The 17,102-nt window shown below is 42.9% G+C and overlaps 1 protein-coding gene across 1 annotated transcript in view; it reads left to right on the forward strand.

Moving 5' to 3' along the window:
* LKRSDH (lysine ketoglutarate reductase/saccharopine dehydrogenase) overlaps positions 1 to 17,102 on the forward strand; it is a 232,130-nt gene that overhangs the window by 134,932 nt on the left and 80,096 nt on the right. The window lies entirely within an intron of this gene.

Consider the following 17,102-nt stretch of genomic DNA (forward strand, 5'->3'; position numbering starts at 1 on the left):
GTAGTAGTAGTACTTGTCAGTGCATTTATGTCCAATTTCTTGCTCGGAACAGGACTTTTTCAGCATTTAAGGACACTTTTATTCTCCGTCCCGCGTAGTAGGGAAAATAACAGTAATCCACCAAAACCAAACCCCATGGCACTACAGCCCTTGAAGGGCCTTGGCCTACCAAGCGGCCGCTGCTCAGCCCAAAGGCCTGCAGATTACGAGGTGTCGTGTGGTCAGCACGAAGAATCCTCTCGGCCGTTATTCTTGACTTTCTAGATCGGGGCCGCTATCTCACGGTCAGATAGCTCCTCAATTCTAATCACGTAGGCTGAGTGGACCCTTGAACCAGCCCTCAGGTCCAGGTAGAAATCCCTGACCTGCCCGGAAATCGAACCCGGGGCCTCCGAGTGAGAGGCATGCACGCTGCCTCTACACCACGGGGCCGGCACATAGTAATCCACCAGGGGTAAAAATTCATATAACCGAATTTCAGCTGAGAATTGTAGTGTAGATTCGGTATATTTAGGTAGTACAGTATCTTGCCTGCTATATTCGTGTGTATCTTTCGTGTGTATCTATTAGAGCATAGTACTAATAATAATCTGTCTGAGCATTTAGCTTTGTTGGAAATCTTTGAGTACAGTACTTCTTGCAAATTTCAAACTTGCAATTTTCATTTCTGTTTGTGCTTAGTAGAGACATACAGTACCGGTATTGTAATTAGGATACGTCTGAAAGTAGTTTTAAATTATTGTAGTGTACTGAACAGTAGTATACGAGTAATATATTATTAGAATTTAGCGTGCTTATTTTATTGTTGTAAAATATTTGTGTAGTATAGTAGAGCTATCCGTAGAAACACTCTTACTAAAATTCTGTTGTTGTAATTAGGATATGCTTAATTGCAGTTAAGAATTGTGTAATTCTTGTGTATTCCTTTCGGTATTCAGTAATTAACATGCAGTTTTTATCCTGTTATGGTGTTGTAGGATGAAAATAGAGTACTACTAAGTAGCCTAGTAAAGTAGTGTAGTCGTATATTAATTACCTTATTGTCGTGTGATATTTGAGTACTATCCCAGACAATATATACCTCCGTTCAATTGTTTTGCACATGCGTTATTTTATTTTAGTTTTAATTTCATTTGTTTCCGTAAAGAATGGCTAAGGAGTGCAAGTGTAGAAATTGTGGGTATGGCGAGGCATTGAGGGGTATGAGGAGGAGTTGGAGAGTTTGAGGGAGATAATTAGGATTCTCATAGAAGACAGGAAGGAAGATAGGCATCCCTCAAAAAATGTACAGGTTACAGTAGGTGTACAAGAGGGAGAGGAAGGAAAGGGGGTAGTTGTAGAAGACAGGTGGTCTAATGTTCTAAGGGGTAGGAGATTGCAGGCTAAGGGCTCTATTCAGGATCAGAATTCAGGACAGGTGTCTGTGAAAAATCGGTACGAGTCACTCCAGGTAGAACAACAGAGGGAAGATAAGGGACAGGGAACTGTTGCTGAGATGTGTGTAAGTAGGAGGAAGGGAAAAGGTAGGAAAGACAAATGCAGAGTAGAGGATAGGAAAATACAGGTGAAACAGGGTCATGGGAAGGAGAAAAGAGAGGAGGAAGTAGCTTCTGCAGCTATCAGGAAAGATAGGGCTGACCAGGAGGGGAGGGGATCAAATGAGGTGGGTAGGGTTGAGGCAATGGTCATGGGGGATTCCATCGTTAGACATGTGGGGAAAGTGTGTGGAGGAAAGGGATCCAGGGTAGAGTGTTATCCAGGAATTAGGTTGAGGCAGATATTGAGGAAAGTAGAAGAGAAAGAAGGGGGAAGGAAAAGGTGGTAGTGTTTCACGTTGGTACCAACAACGTAAGGCAAGCTGATAAAAGTACCAACATAGTTGGAGATGTGTGGGATCTGGTAAATGCAGCACGGGTGAAGTTTAAGAAAGCGGAGATTGTTATTAGTGGAATACTGTGTAGGAGGGATACTGACTGGAGGGTGATAGTTGATTTAAATGAGACTATGGAGTGGGTATGTGGGAAACTGGGAGTGAAATATCTAGATCCTAATGCGTGTGTAGGAGATAGGGATCTGCGCTCAGATGGCCTTCACTTAAACCGCAGTGGTACGTATAAGTTAGGAAATTTGTTTGTAAGGGTAATAGGAAGGTACATTCAGGGAAACGAGGTGGCCTAGTGAGCGGTGATAGGGAACAGGGAACTGGAAATCAAGTAGGGATGACATAAAAATGTTGGTGTTGAACTGTAGAAGTATTGTAAAGAAAGGAATTAAATTAAGTAATTTAATAGATATATATTTATCAGGTATTGTAAGAGGAGTTGAATCATGGCTGAGAAAATATAATGGATGCAGAAATTTTCTCACGGAACTGGAGTGAATATCGTAAAGATAGGATGGGAATGGTGGGAGGGGGAATATTCATTCTGGTGAAAGAAGAATTTGTAAGCTACGAAAAAGTTAAAGTTGACAAACATGAAATTCTGGGTGTAAGGCTCATTTCTAAAGATAATAGGCAACTTGATATCTTTGGAGTGCACTGGCAGGAGGGCCGCCCACCCAAATGTTTTCTGAAACTAGAGCGAGGATCAACCGTTCTTTTACGTACGGTACAAACAACTGAAATTTTACGCCGAAATGTTAAATTAACGTTGCGACAAAGAATCTACTAGCAAGGCTCAATAGTGTCATACATAATTCTCCATATTTGTGCTGCTTGAATGAAAGGAAAACACTTAGGATTTTAATGCGTGGGGACATTTCCCTGTAGAGGCCTCAGTATTGGGAATGTAACCGTGTGTTGACAAATGTCAAGACATGAGGAAAGGGGCAATTAGCAATGGATTACTCAGTACGGGGCCAGAACGTGATCACCGAGATAACGGGGGCCACGGCCATAAATAGTTGCAAGCTTACATCGTGTCAGCTTTTGCAGATCGGTTCCCGGAAACAACAATGTCCTAGGGATCCTCGGTTTGTGCCGTGGTTGAGAGATGTGCTGTGTTTAAGTTGCAGCGTTGGAAAGACTGTGACAGGATTGTGAGCTGCACTTATTTCCTCATTTTGTGCCATATAAGCAACTTTTTTTGGAGAGGGACCGTTTTGTCTCTGAGAAGCCAGAACTATGTGCATCCATGGTAAGTTATGAAAAAGTTTTTTTTAAATTCTAACAGTAGCAAGACAATCGCGGATGCGTGCCTAAGTTCGATAGGTAGGCCTATATATTTTGTCAAATGCCCGGGAACGGATTGGAACCTCAAATGGCACCATCAAAAGTGCGGGTAAGTATTTTGTGATTGGCGGGCGTGATAACTCAGTTCCAATGCTTCTATCTTCTCATCAGGACGGCCCAGGCTTGAATCGCAGTCGATAGGCCCTACATGAAACATTTTCTAAATGGGAAGTCACGTTCTATTGATACGGATTAAAACACTAGATCCCATCCCTTACCTTTCTTTATACTTTTGAGCCATAATCGCGTCATTTATTGTGGTGTATTTTGAGTATCCAACCATTCTTTGGCTTACCTTGTACCTTAAATGGTGAGCGGATGCAGTGGCGTACCCAAAAATAATTTCAGTGGCGGGGGGTGTAAGTCCAGGCCAGTAGCATGGATACAACTTTTCCTTGGAAGGGGTTGTGAACAGATTTTTTTAATTTTATTTAGAATTTGCTTTACGTCACACTGTAGGTCTTATGGCGGCGATGGGAAAGGAAAGGGCTAAGAGTGGAAAGGAAGCGGCCATGGCCTTAGTTAAGGTACAGCCCCAGCATTTGCCTGATGTGAAAATGGGAAATCACGGAAAACCATCTTTAGGGCTGCCGACAGTGGGGTTTGAACCCACTATCTCGCGGATGCAAGCACAGAGCTGTGAGCCCCTAATCGCACGGCCAACTCGCCCGGTGGATATGAAAAGAAAGCCAGTCCTACCGAGTGCGGTGACGGATCTTCAGTAGATATTGATGGTTTTGATTGTTACCATGTACAATCGTAGCTTCTGTACTCTTAACACAAACCGGCTGCATTACTGAAACTGTTCTTAAATGGGTAACATCGTTCTTCGTTTGTGAGGAAGTAGAATCTTCATTTAATTGGTCTTATAAAAAGGAGCCACTTTGGTACATCACCCCGTGAAGGTGACTACCTTCCAGGTCGTAGGTATTTCGATTACGGGAGACTCAAGGCCAACTCTAATGCACCCGAAAACAAGACTGTATCTTCCCCATCCCATGCCTTTCTTAACTCTGTCAGTGCCGGGAATCGAGTGCAGGATGCCTTAAGTCAAATTCTAAAATAAGGAGACCTAAAAGCAACCAGCCGGCCCCGCGGTGTAGGGGTAGCGTGCCTGCCTCTTACCGGAGGCCCCGGGTTCGATTCCCGGGCAGGTCAGGGATTTTTACCTGGATCTGAAGGTTGGTTCGAGGAACACGCAGCCCACGTGTTTGTAATTGGGGAGCTAACTGACGGTGAGATGGCGGCCCCGGTCTAGAAAGCCAAGAATTACTGCGGAGAGGATTCGTCGTGCTGACCACACGGCACCTCGTAGTCTGCAGGCCTCCGGGCTGAACAGCGGTCGCTTGCTAGACGATGGCCCTTCAGGGCTGTTACGACATGGAGTTTGGTTTGAAAAAGTGAACAGAGAAGGAAGCGACAGCCCGTCAAGGAATTTTAGCTTCCAGCTAGTTCTTCTGTCCGGCCTCGTGCATTTAGGACAGTTGGAAAACGTACGCCTTAATAAATGCTCCTTATAAAACCTTTGTAAAAATACTAACTGCATCTATTTATAACAATACCGTAATCACAAACGCCTCCTTTTCATGTGGCTCAGTTGCTTGAGTCTCTGTCCTTCTGAGTCCGAGTTTGCAGGTTCAAATCCCGGCTTGGATCGGTGGCCCCTAAAACGGCGTTGAAATGGCAACAGCTTCACGTCGTTGGTTTCTGGCACGTTAATAAAAATTACGGATACGAATATTAGCGTCATAAAACTGTAACTTCATACTACGGTACTATATTCTGTATCGCAGGCTTGCGAGGGAAAGTAATTAACAATTTGCTTTACGTCGCACCGACACAGATAGGTCTTATGGCGACTGTGGGATAGGAAAGGCCTAGGAGTGGGAAGGAAGCGGTCGTGGCCTTAATAATTGAGGTACAGCCCCAGCATTTTCTTGGCGTGAAAATGGGAAACCACGGGAAACCATTTTCATTTCTGCCGACAGTGGGGTTCGAATCCACTATCTCCCGGATGCAAGCTCACAGCTGTGTGGCCCTAACTGCCAGGGAAACTAATAGGACAAGTTAAACCCTACCTAGCATATGCTGAGACGTGTATTTTTCTTTACAAACTAACAAAATACGTATCTATACCCATACGCTTTGCATTCTATATTTATTTATTTATTTATTTATTTATTTATTTATTTATTTATTTATTTATTTATTTATTTATTTATTTATTTATTTATGTATTTATTTATTTATTTATTTATTAGTGCCTTCTGTACAATGGCGAAGTTAGGGCTCCAGGCCCCCTCGTACACTTAACCACATACTAATCAGAATCTTAAATAAAATACTGAGATACTTAAAATAGTTAAAACTACATGAATTATTAGAATTGAAAATGAGTTTAAATAAATTACTAACTAAATTAATATTAAAAGTAATTAATATTAAAAACTGTTAAAAATGACTAATCCTCAGGCACGCACACATTCATGCTTCAACAATTCTCTCAGCTGTCCTCAGCAGGTAGTCTTGGCAGGTGACCTGAAATCGTGATTTTTAAAAAAGCTGGTTACTCTGACCTGAGCTGGCGGGGTATTCCATAATCTGGCGACAGTCACCACAAATGATCTATTAATTTTATTTGTGCGGTGCAGTGGAATAGAAGGAATGAATCTATAACGTGTATTTAAGTTGTGAAATGATGATAAAAAGATGAATTTAGATGAAATATGCAGTGGCTGACTTTCAGCTACCACTCTAAACATAATCGTTAAAGTGTGTAGCTGCCGACGTTTATCAGACATCAGCCATGAGGCAGCCTGGTAGTATGGGGTGATATGAACTTCGTACCCGATATTGTAAATAAATCGCAGGCGGGAATTCAGTGCTCGTTGAAGTTTAGGTGTTTATTCTATCGTCATGTCAACTAAGACAACGTCACAATAATCAAGAATAGGGAGAATGAGTGTCTGTAATAGTTTGGCCTGTAGCTCAAATGGAAATACATCCCTCTGCCGTTTAAGAGGGTAAAGAACTCCAAAAATCTTTTTACGTATTTATTTCGTGTAATCAGACCAATCAACTGTTTCATTCATCATTACGCCGAGATTTGTAACCGTTTTACTGTAGGGAATAATGTTACCATTAAGTAGGATAGGCGGGATTGCGACATTGTTTGAGCAGCTCAGTAATTTTCGTGATCCAATTATGATTGCCTGAGATTTTTTGCATTTTGGTGTAAGAGAGTTTCGTTGTGTATATACACTGAGTCGTCGGAGGTATTGTTAATATCTTGTCTTGCAGTGTGGATATATTTGAAGATCGTCAGCATAAAGGTGGTGTGTGTTATTTCCTGTCACAGATGGTATGTCATTGACATAAATACAGAAAATTAGGGGCCCTGGAATACTGCCCTGTGGGGCAACACTAAGTTTCATTTTCCATTTAGAGGCTTTGTCGTTTACTGTTACAAGCTGTTGACGGTTACTCAAATAAGAACCAAAAACCTTAAGCGCAGCCAGGTCGAAATTTAGCAGTTCCATTTTCTTTATCATAGTCGGAATTACTATAGTGTCAAAGGTGCTACTGAAGTCAAGAAGGATAAGTATAGTGAGCAGTCGTTTGTACATAGCGTTTCTAATGTCTTCAGTATCCTTCAAAAGTGCTGTCGCGGTACTGTGACCCTTCTTAAATACAGTTTGCAAAGGATCCAAAAGAGCATTTTTGGTTAGGTTTTCCAGAACTTCCTCGTATACTAAACGTTCAAGGGCTTCAGAAAGCGCAGGAAGTATGGACATAGGACGATAGTCAGAGGGTGATTGTGGGTCTAAACTCTTAGGTACCGGTATAATATTGGTTGTTTTCCAGACAGAAGGGATGGTTCCGTTTAGTAAACAGTAGTTCAGTATGTGCGTCAGTAGTATAGGCAGGACAACACACATAATGTTATGTATAAAAGTAATAGGAATATCATCTACACCTGTACTCTTTGATTTAATGGAATACAAAGCCTTTTTAACCTGAATGGTGGATTGGCTGGAGGGGAGGGCGGTGAGTCGGTGCAGCTAACTGGGGTAGATTGAATATTTATTCTACTAAAGTAATCGTTCAGTTCGTCAAGTGGAATGTCAGGAGTTGTCTGTCTCCGTTGATGTTTTCCTATTCCCAGAGCTCTAAGTTGGGCCCATGCGCGATTAAAATTTAATTTGTTAGCTAAATTCCGGAAATATATAATTTTTTAAATTTCTGATTAACTGCTTTGTGCGATTTCTTAAGATGCGGTAAGATTCGAAGTCTGTCATATCTAGGGTTTGTTTATAATGTCGAAATAACGAGTCACGGTGGGCCATCATTCTCTTGGCTTCATCATCTAGCCATGGACAAGGGCGAGAAACCTATATTCGACGTGTGTGTGTCCTATTTCTTTGCCGCATTATTTGTATAAAATGCCACTTCTTTATTGCTTATCACATGGCCATTATTATATTAACATTACCGTATTTATTCTAAACTAGAATATTGCATCTTTACTCAAACTGTTTATTCTTGCATTCATTTCACTTGTACTCGGAATATATGAAATGCTGCTGTTATGTTGGAATGGAAACAGAGGTACGCGGGGGGGGGGGGGTTGTCGTCGAGTCCAGACACCCCAGGAGTTTCATAATAATAATAATAATAATGTTATTTGTTTTACGTACCACTAACCACTCTTTTACGGTTTTCGGAGACGCCGAGGTGCCGGAATTTAGTCCCGCAGGAGTTCTTTTACGTGCCAGTAAATCTACCGACACGAGGCTGACATATTTGAGCACCTTCAAATACCACCGGACTGAGCCAGGATCGAAGCTGCCGAGTTGGGGTCAGAAGGCCAGGGTCCTCAACCGTCTGAGCCACTCAGCCGGGCCCAGGAGTTTTAACGAATGCACTTTTATGAAGCATTTTATATATAATGTATATTAATATTAGCTTCCGGAGTCCGTCTCATTGGCTGAATGATCAGTGTTGAGGCCTTCGGTTCAGAGGGTCCCGGGGTCGATTCCCGGCCCGGTCGGGGATTTTAATAGCGTCTGACGAATTCTTCTGGCTCGATGACTTGGTGTTTGTCCCAACACTTTCCTCTTCATATACAGACAACATACTACACTACCAACCACCAAGGAAAGACACAACAGTGATTACATCCACCCATATAGGGTTGGCGTCGGGAAGGACATCCGGCCGTAAAACATGGCCATATCCACATGTGGGGCACAGTTCGCACCCGCGACCCCACAGGTGTGGGAAAAGCGGGGAAGAAGAAGAAGATTACTATTAGCTTCCGGAATCCGCACGAATCCGCCACTCTTACTGGATCCAAGAACACTCATTTCCTTTTTAGGTATTCTACACCACCTAAACTCTGGAAGTTTGGACACCTATCAAAATAAAATTCTGAATGAATGAAGATTTCTGGGGATATACTAAAGACAATGTTTTGGGATATAGTACCATATCTGAAGTACTTATCTGATTATTGTTTGGTTGAAGGAGCTATACCAAATGAATGGAGAGTTGCTATAGTAGCCCCTGTGTATAAAGGAAAGGATGATAGACACAAAGCTGAAAATTACCAGTAAGTTTGACATGAGTTGCATGTAAGCTTAGGGAAGGCATTCTTTCTGATTATATTAGAAATGTTTGCAAAACTAATAACTGGTTCGATAGAAGGCAGTTAGGTTTTAGGAAAGGTTATTCCACTGAAGCCCAACTTGTAGGATTCCAGATATCTTGGATTCAGGAGGTCAAATGGACTGTATCGCGATTCACCTGTCTAAAGCATTCGATAGCGTGGATCATGGGAGACTACTGGCAAAAATGAGTGCAATTGGACTAGACAAAAGAGTGACTGAATGGGTGACTATATTTCTAGAAAATAGATCTCAGAGAATTAGAGTAAGCAAAGCTTTATCTGACCATGTAATAATTAAGAGGGGAATTCATCAAGGCAGTATTATTGGACCTTTATGTTTTTTATATATATATAAATGATACGAGTAAAGAAGTGGAATCAGAGGCAAGGCTTTTTGCGGATGATGTTATTCTGTATAGAGTAATAAATAAGTTATAAGACTGTGAGCAACTGCAACGTGACCTCGATAATGTTGTGAGATGGACAGTAGGCAATGTTATGTTGATGAACGGGGTTAAAAGTCAGGTTGTGAGTTTTACAAATAGGAAAAGTCCTCTCAGTTTTAATTACTGCGTTGATGGGGTGAAAGTTCCTTTTGAGGATAATTGTAAGTATCTAGGTGTTAATATAAGGAAGGATCTTCATTGGGATAATCACATAAATGGGATTGTGAATAAAGGGTACAGATCTCTGCACATGGTTATGACGGTGTTTAGGGGTTGTAGTAAGGATGTAAAGGAGAGGGCTTATAAGTCTTTGGTAAGACCCCAACTAGAGTACGGTTGCAGTGTATGGGACCCTCATCAGGATTACCTGATTCATGAACTGGAAAAAATCCAAAGAATTGCAGCTCGATTTGTTCTGAGTGATTTCCGACAAAAGAGTAGCGTTACAAAAATGTTGCAAATTTTGGCCTGGGAAGAATTGGGAGAAAGAAGACGAGCTGCTCGACTAAGTGGTATGTTCCGGGCTGTCAGCGGAGAGATGGCGTGAAATGACATTAGTAGACAAATAAGTATGGGTGGTATCTTTAAAAGTAGGAAAGATCACAACATGGAGATAAAGTTGGAATTGAAGAGGACAAATTGGGGCAAATATTCATTAATAGGAAGGGGAGTTAGGGATTGGAATAACTTACCAAGGGAGAAGTTCAATAAATTTCCAATTTATTTGAAATCATTTAAGAAAATACTAGGAAAACAACGGATAGGGAATCTGCCACTTGGGCGACTGCCCTAAATGCAGATCAGTGTTGATTGATCGGTTACTATTTGCCAATGGTAAAGCCATAAGTGTGGCATAGTTTTCGACAAAAAAGTATCTGATGTGCAAATTTGGTCATTGTGATGTAGTTCTGTATTCCCCAACATTGTAGTTTTCATATTTCTGCATATACCGGATGTATCAAAATTAAATATTCGAACTTCTAAGGATGATAGAAGAGACCGAATCAAATATTTTTTGGCAAACTTTGTTAAGCATGCTAAGAGGCAGGAATGCAATTTCTGTGCTATGACAAAACAGAGCGAGAGAGATAATGAGACTCCGAGGAAGAGCACGTCGCTCAGCTGCGTACTCTCTACAGCACATGTCTGGGGTCTCCGCACGTTTATGATGGGCAATGGTACGTCATTACAGAGCGTGTATTGAAGTAGGAGGACGCACTTTTCAACAGTTTTTGTGAAAGATTACAATTAAATTGACATGTAATAGTTGTATTCTCAACCACTCAAAATGTATTCAACTAGTGATTTCAAGCCTTTGGTTATTTAATTTTAAAAAATCTTTTTTTTTTTTGGTAGTTGCTTTACGTCGCACCGACACAAATAGGTCTTCTGTCGACCATGGGATAGGAAAGGCCTAGGAGTTGGAAGGAAGCGGCCGTGGCCTTAATTAAGGTACAGCCCCAGCATTTGCCTGGTGTGAAAATGGGAAACCACGGAAAACCATCTTCAGGGCTGCCGAGAGTGGGATTCGAACCCACTATCTCCCGGATGCAAGCTCACAGCCGCGCGCCTGTAACCGCACGGCCAACTCGCCCGGTTTAAAAAAATCTTTTTTCACTCTTCTATCACCCCTAGTACCTACTGTATGTTGCTACATTCTGTATAATGTAGTAGGTTCCTAATACAAATGAATTATTATTATTATTATTATTATTATTATTATTATTATTATTATTATTGTCGTAGCCTCCGTGGCTCAGACGGCAGCGCACCGGCCTCTCACCGCTGGGTTCCGTGGTTCATATCCCGGTCACTCCATGTGAGATTTGTGCTGGACAAAGCGGAGGCAGGACAGGTTTTTCTCCGGGTACTCCGATTTTCCCTGTCATAGTTCATTCCAGCAACATTCTCCAATATCATTTCATTTCATCTGTCATTCATTAATCATTGCCCCAGAGGAGTGCGACAGGCTTCGGCGCCGGCACAATTCCTATCCTCGCCGCTAGATGGGGGCTTCATTCATTCCATTTCTGACCCGGTCGAATGACTGGATACATGCTGTGGATTTTCATTATTATTATTATTATTATTATTATTATTATTATTATTATTATTATTATTATTATTATTATTATTATTATTATTCAAAATACACCTTGGAAAACTGGCTACTTGGTACAAATCATTACTATGACGTAATATCACACGCAGATGAGCACAGATGCAACTCTTGTTGTTATAAGTAGTCCATGTACTGGTTACATGCACCGCTCTATTTTACCGTATCAAATGTTAAATTTTTAGCTCTGCATAGCTACAATATTGTATCCTGAGGTGTTAGCATTCTTATTTCTCACACTTCACTCCTCAACTAGTCCGACTCTCTGGCTGAATGGTCAGCGTATTGGCCTTCGGTTCAGAGGTTCCCGGGTTCAATTCCCGGTCGGGTCGGGGATTTTAACCTTCTTTGGTTAATTCCATTGATTCGGGGGCTGGGTGTTTGTGCTGTCCCCAACACCACACATAACACTATCCTCCACTACAATAACACGCAGTTACCTACACATGGCAGATGCCGCCCACCCTCATCGGAGGGTCTGCCTTACAACGGCTGCACCCGGCTAGAAATAGCCACGCGAAATTAAAACTGCTCAACTTAACTGAATAAAGAAGTCTCGAATGTCTCAAGAAGGATCTCGCCAGTTTATCTCTTATTTTGGCCAAACATTTCAAAATATTATTCTTTAACCACTTTAATTAAATACTTTTACATATGTGAACTGATCCAAATTTTTTATCTTTAACATTCTTATCACTGCATTTTCAACGCTTCTACTTTCTTCTGCACAAATCACCGACCATATTATTATTATCATTATTATTATTATTATTATTATTATTATTATTATTATTATTATTATTATTATTTACTTATTTATTTACCAAAAATCAATCAGATTTCATGGATGGTCTAGTGAGAAAGGGCAAGCCCCATGTATATTAGCTGCCTTACAGTCCCACTAAGCTAATATTTACAATAATTACATTATTCACATACACTGCTGTGCAAAACCTAAGGACGAAAGTAACTTTCGCATGTCGTGTCTCTGCCAAGTAACCATAGCTCGATGAAACTTGAACCATACGCAGGAAGAACTGCTACAGTACGGTAGGGTAGGCAACTGAGAGGAATATGCGATGAGAGGAACAGAAATGACACTTTTATACATAGACAGTAAATTGCATGTAAGTCACTGCGACTCATGATGGTCTTCTGGGAGATCACAAAAGAAGGGACATGGTACTTAAGAGGGTGTGTAGTCACCACGGACAGCGGTGCATGCTCCGCAAAGTGTTCCCATGCTAGCCACAAGATTGGTAAGGAGTTCTTGTGGTAGGACGTTCCATCCCTCCACCAGCGCGGTTGACAACTCCTCGATGGTCGTTAGTGCATGTGGACGTGCTGCAATACGTCTGCCCAACATGTCCCACACGTACTCGATGGGATTTAAGGCCGGAGAATGTGGCAGGCCAGTCCATTCGCCGAATATACTCTCATTCCAAGAGCTCCTCCACATGCGCTGTTCGATGCGGTCGTGCATTATAATCCATAAAAATGAAGTCAGGGCCGAATGCACCCCTGAACAGACGCACATGGGAAAGGAGTACGCTATCACAATAACGTTGACCGGTGAATGTACCCCGTTCAAAAATTTGGAGGTCGGTACGCTCATGCAACCGTATGCCTCCCCACACCATAAAACTTGGACCACGAAAATGATCATGTTCGAGATGTTCCTGGGTGCATTACGTGTTCCCACCTCTCGCCAGTTGAGGGTACGTCCAGAATCACTACTCAGACTGAATCTGCTCTCATCTGAGAAGAGCATGCGACTCCACTCCTCGTCGGTCCAGATCTGATGCTCTTGGTACCACCGCATGCGGTGCCACCGATGTGCGGGTGTCAACGCTACACAACGTAACGGTCGTCGGGCAAACAGACCACCCCCATGCAGTCGCTGTGCCACTGTGGAGCAAGAGATTTGGTGCCTTGCAGTCCTGTTAAATGCGGTTGCAATTGCATCCGCTGTTTGACGTGAGTCTCTTCTTGCCAGTTGCAAAATGTAGCGGTCATCTGCTGTTGTAGTTGACGGTGGTCCATGCACGTGAAACAATGCTGTGAGCAATACCAAACTCTGGGGCTACACTCGTCATACTTCGTCCTTCTTCCATTTTCCCCATGATTCTTTCCCGTGTGAAGTCATCCAAATGTTGTGTCCGGGCCATGTTGTAATGAATAACACCACCACCGTGCACCGTACAAAGCTTGGTGATTGACTCATACTGTCTTGTCCCGTTCCTTCAGCTGTTCTCCTCCGTAGTGTAACGGTGAGTGTTACTAGCTGCCGTCCTCGGGGGCCCGGGTTCGATTCCCGGTACTGCCGGAAATTTAAGAATGGCAGGAGGCTTGGTATGTGGTTGAAATGGCACATGCAGCTCACCTCCAATGGGGGTGTGCCTGAAGAGAGCTGCACCACCTCAGGAAGAGGGCACGAGTTTACTTTAACTGCCTGGTTTTGTGGGGCCAGACCCATTTGGCGCTATAGTCCCGCTGACCTCACGCCAAGTTACTATGCACGTGTGGGAGACCTCTGGCACTTTCATCCATTTCCACCGAGTAGTTGATATGTTATGTTCCTTTATCTATCTCATCCTTAAGTTACAACACTTCCACTCCCTTCCACTCCCGTTCATGCATTACTGCTATACATTGCAATGCTCTTCACAAAACTCCTCTAGAAAGAATAGACTCTACTAAAATCCATATCAGTGTTTGAAGCGAGCTAATTTCACTTCCCCAGTAAAGCTTTCCTTACTCTTGCTACTGTATGTTTTATGGTAGTCCCTCTTCTTTTGTAACTGGTTATTTTACTCCTCAAGTAGGTAAATATCTAAAGTCTAACACTTTCTGCACTAATTGATGTCATTCATCTACATTCCATTCCTTTTTTAAAAAATTTGCTAATTTGTTTTCATCTTCTACTCCTTCCCTTGTTGTTGGATGGTATGTATCATAGAAACTCTGCCACGAAATTTGAAACATAGTACGAGAACTGGAACGGGGCCCACTCAACCTAGGGAGGCCAAATGAGTAGAGGGTATTCGATTCCGACCTCATCCATCCTCGAAGTGGTTTTCCATGGTTTTCCAATTCTCCTCCAAGCAAATGCCGGAATAATACCTAATCTGAGGCCACGGACGCTTCCTTCCCTTCCTATCCCTTCCAATCTCCCCCCCCCACCAAAAGGCTCTGTTCAGCATAGCAGCTGAGGCCAACTGGGCAGGGTACTGGTCGTTCTTTCCAGTTGTATCCCCGACCCAAAGTCTCACGCTCCAGGACACTGCCCTTGAGGCAGTAGATGTGGGATGCCTCGCTGAGTCCGAGGGAAAAATCAACTCTGGAGGGTAAAAGGATTAAGAAAGGAAGAAATAAAGAAAAAAGAGTACAACGGAGGGAGCTTTTTGCCAAAGAGCTGAAATTTCAACATCCTTCGCTCTCTACAGTGATTCTCTCGCAGACGGTGGCGCCGCTGCTACCTCTAGTGTAGACTATTCTTTACTAACTCTGTGGTTTTTACTCGCTACCTGCGTTTTGGAGGGAGACAGCGGAGTTACAGTCACATACACCAAGGTAAATATATTTCCTAACCGTTGAGGTACAAATGTGTACTCCATGTTGTTGTTTTTTTTTTCGTTTGCTTGGGATTCAAATGTTTAATTTCGGTACGGTATTTCCTTTAAAGGGCACTAGGCCTCAGGATGATAATAAGACCCTAGTTGAGCCAATAACAACAAGACAGAAAAATCTTAGAGGGTCGATGACCTAGATGTTAGCCTCCTTAAAAGAACAATCATCATCATCACCATCATCATATTTATCATCAGAAAACCTTAAGGGAGACAGTCACTACTGAGGAGTAACTCAGAAATCGCAATAGCGCTACCGACTTTCTTGTTCTTTTACCTGAAAAATGAAGTATCACACATTTTATACCGAAACCTATCTTGAAATTCCAGGTGAGTGACAGAAGCGATGTACCATAAGAAGGCCATATCAAAATAATAGCAACCTGTTTAAACTGCAAGGTCCCAAAATCTAGGGCCTAACCATCCAGTGAAATTACAAGCAAATGGCACTCCAACTTATTGGACTGGACAGCCCTGTCTGCGTGGGGAATGACCGGGAGGAAGGATGTGAGCTAGCTGTGTTGACATAAAGATTAGCTGCTCCTTGACATTCGATTTACTTTTAGCGAAATGATTAATACCGATTGTGAGGGTAGTTTGGAAATAGACTGAACAAAGACAATGGATTCCACTGATTGTGGGCGGGAGGTTAATATCGTTGAGTTTGTGTTATTTCCGCGAAAGAGGTTTTCCTTCCAAGGGAAATATAATAACGAAAGAGAAGGACCGAGTGAGATGAGCGCGTGGGACGCTGTGAGCTTGCATTATGGAGTTGGTGTGTTCGAATGCCACCATCGGCAGCCCCGAAGATGGCTTTCCGTGATTACCTATTTTCACCCCAGGCAAATGCTGGGGCTGTACCTTAATTAAGGCCACGGCCACTGCCTTTCCATCCTAGACTTATTCCATCCTTCCGTCGCCAAAATCTTCGATGTGTTAATGCGACGTTGAACTGCTAGCAAAAAAAGGAGGGGGGGGGGGTTATAAGGAAATCGGCTAATAGGTGATAGAACTGATTTAATAAAATTATACCTAGCGAGGGGCTGCGCGGTTTGGATCACGTAGCTGGCACCATCAATACAGGAGATAGCGGGTTCGAACCCCACTGTCGGCAGCCCTGAAGATGGTTTTCCGTGGTTTCCCACTTTCACACCACATACATGCTGGGACTGTACCTTAATTAAGGCAACGGCCGCTTCCTTTCCACTCCTACCCCTTTCCTATCTCATCGTCGCCACAAGACCCATCTGTGTCGGTGCAACGTAAAGCAAATTGTAAAAAAATAAGAAGAAGAATATAATTATACTAGTGTTGACCGAGCTCGATAGCTGCAGTCGCTTAAGTGCGGCCAGTATCCAGTATTCGGGAAATAGTGGGTTCGAACCCCACTGTCGGCAGCCCTGAAGATGATTTCCCGTGATTTCCTATTTTCACACCAGGCAAATGTTGGGGCTGTACCTTAATTACGGCCACGGCCACTTCCTTCCCACTCCTGTCCCATCGTCCCCATAAGACCTATCTGTGTCCGTGCGACGTAAAGCAACTTGCAAAAACAATACAAGTGTTGACTGAACTGAGGAGGCAGTTCTCGGGGCATAGGCTTATGAAGAAGACAATGAAGATGAGTCCAGTGACACCCTACACAAAGCCAATGCTGCGACTCCTGGCGCTGTGCGGTTTCGAATGCGAGTGTCAAACGATAGCTGGAATGCCCAGAATCCAGCGACACAAGTCAGCCACCCTTCAAATTCCCTAGATATATTTATGTTGCAAGTCGGTGAAAAAAATGAAATGGCGTAAGGCTTTTAGTGCCGGGAGTGTCCAAGGACAAGTTCGGCTCGCCAGATGCAGGTCTTTCGATTTGACTCCAGTAGGCGACCTGCGCGTCGTGATGAGGATGAAATGATGATGAAGACGACACATACACTCAGCCCCCGTGTCAGCGAAATTAAGCAATTATGGTTAAAATTCCCGACCCTGCCGGGAAACGAACCCGGGACCCCTGTGG

This window comes from Anabrus simplex, chromosome 2 (genome assembly GCF_040414725.1).
Source record: "Anabrus simplex isolate iqAnaSimp1 chromosome 2, ASM4041472v1, whole genome shotgun sequence".
Taxonomy (NCBI): domain Eukaryota; kingdom Metazoa; phylum Arthropoda; class Insecta; order Orthoptera; family Tettigoniidae; genus Anabrus; species Anabrus simplex.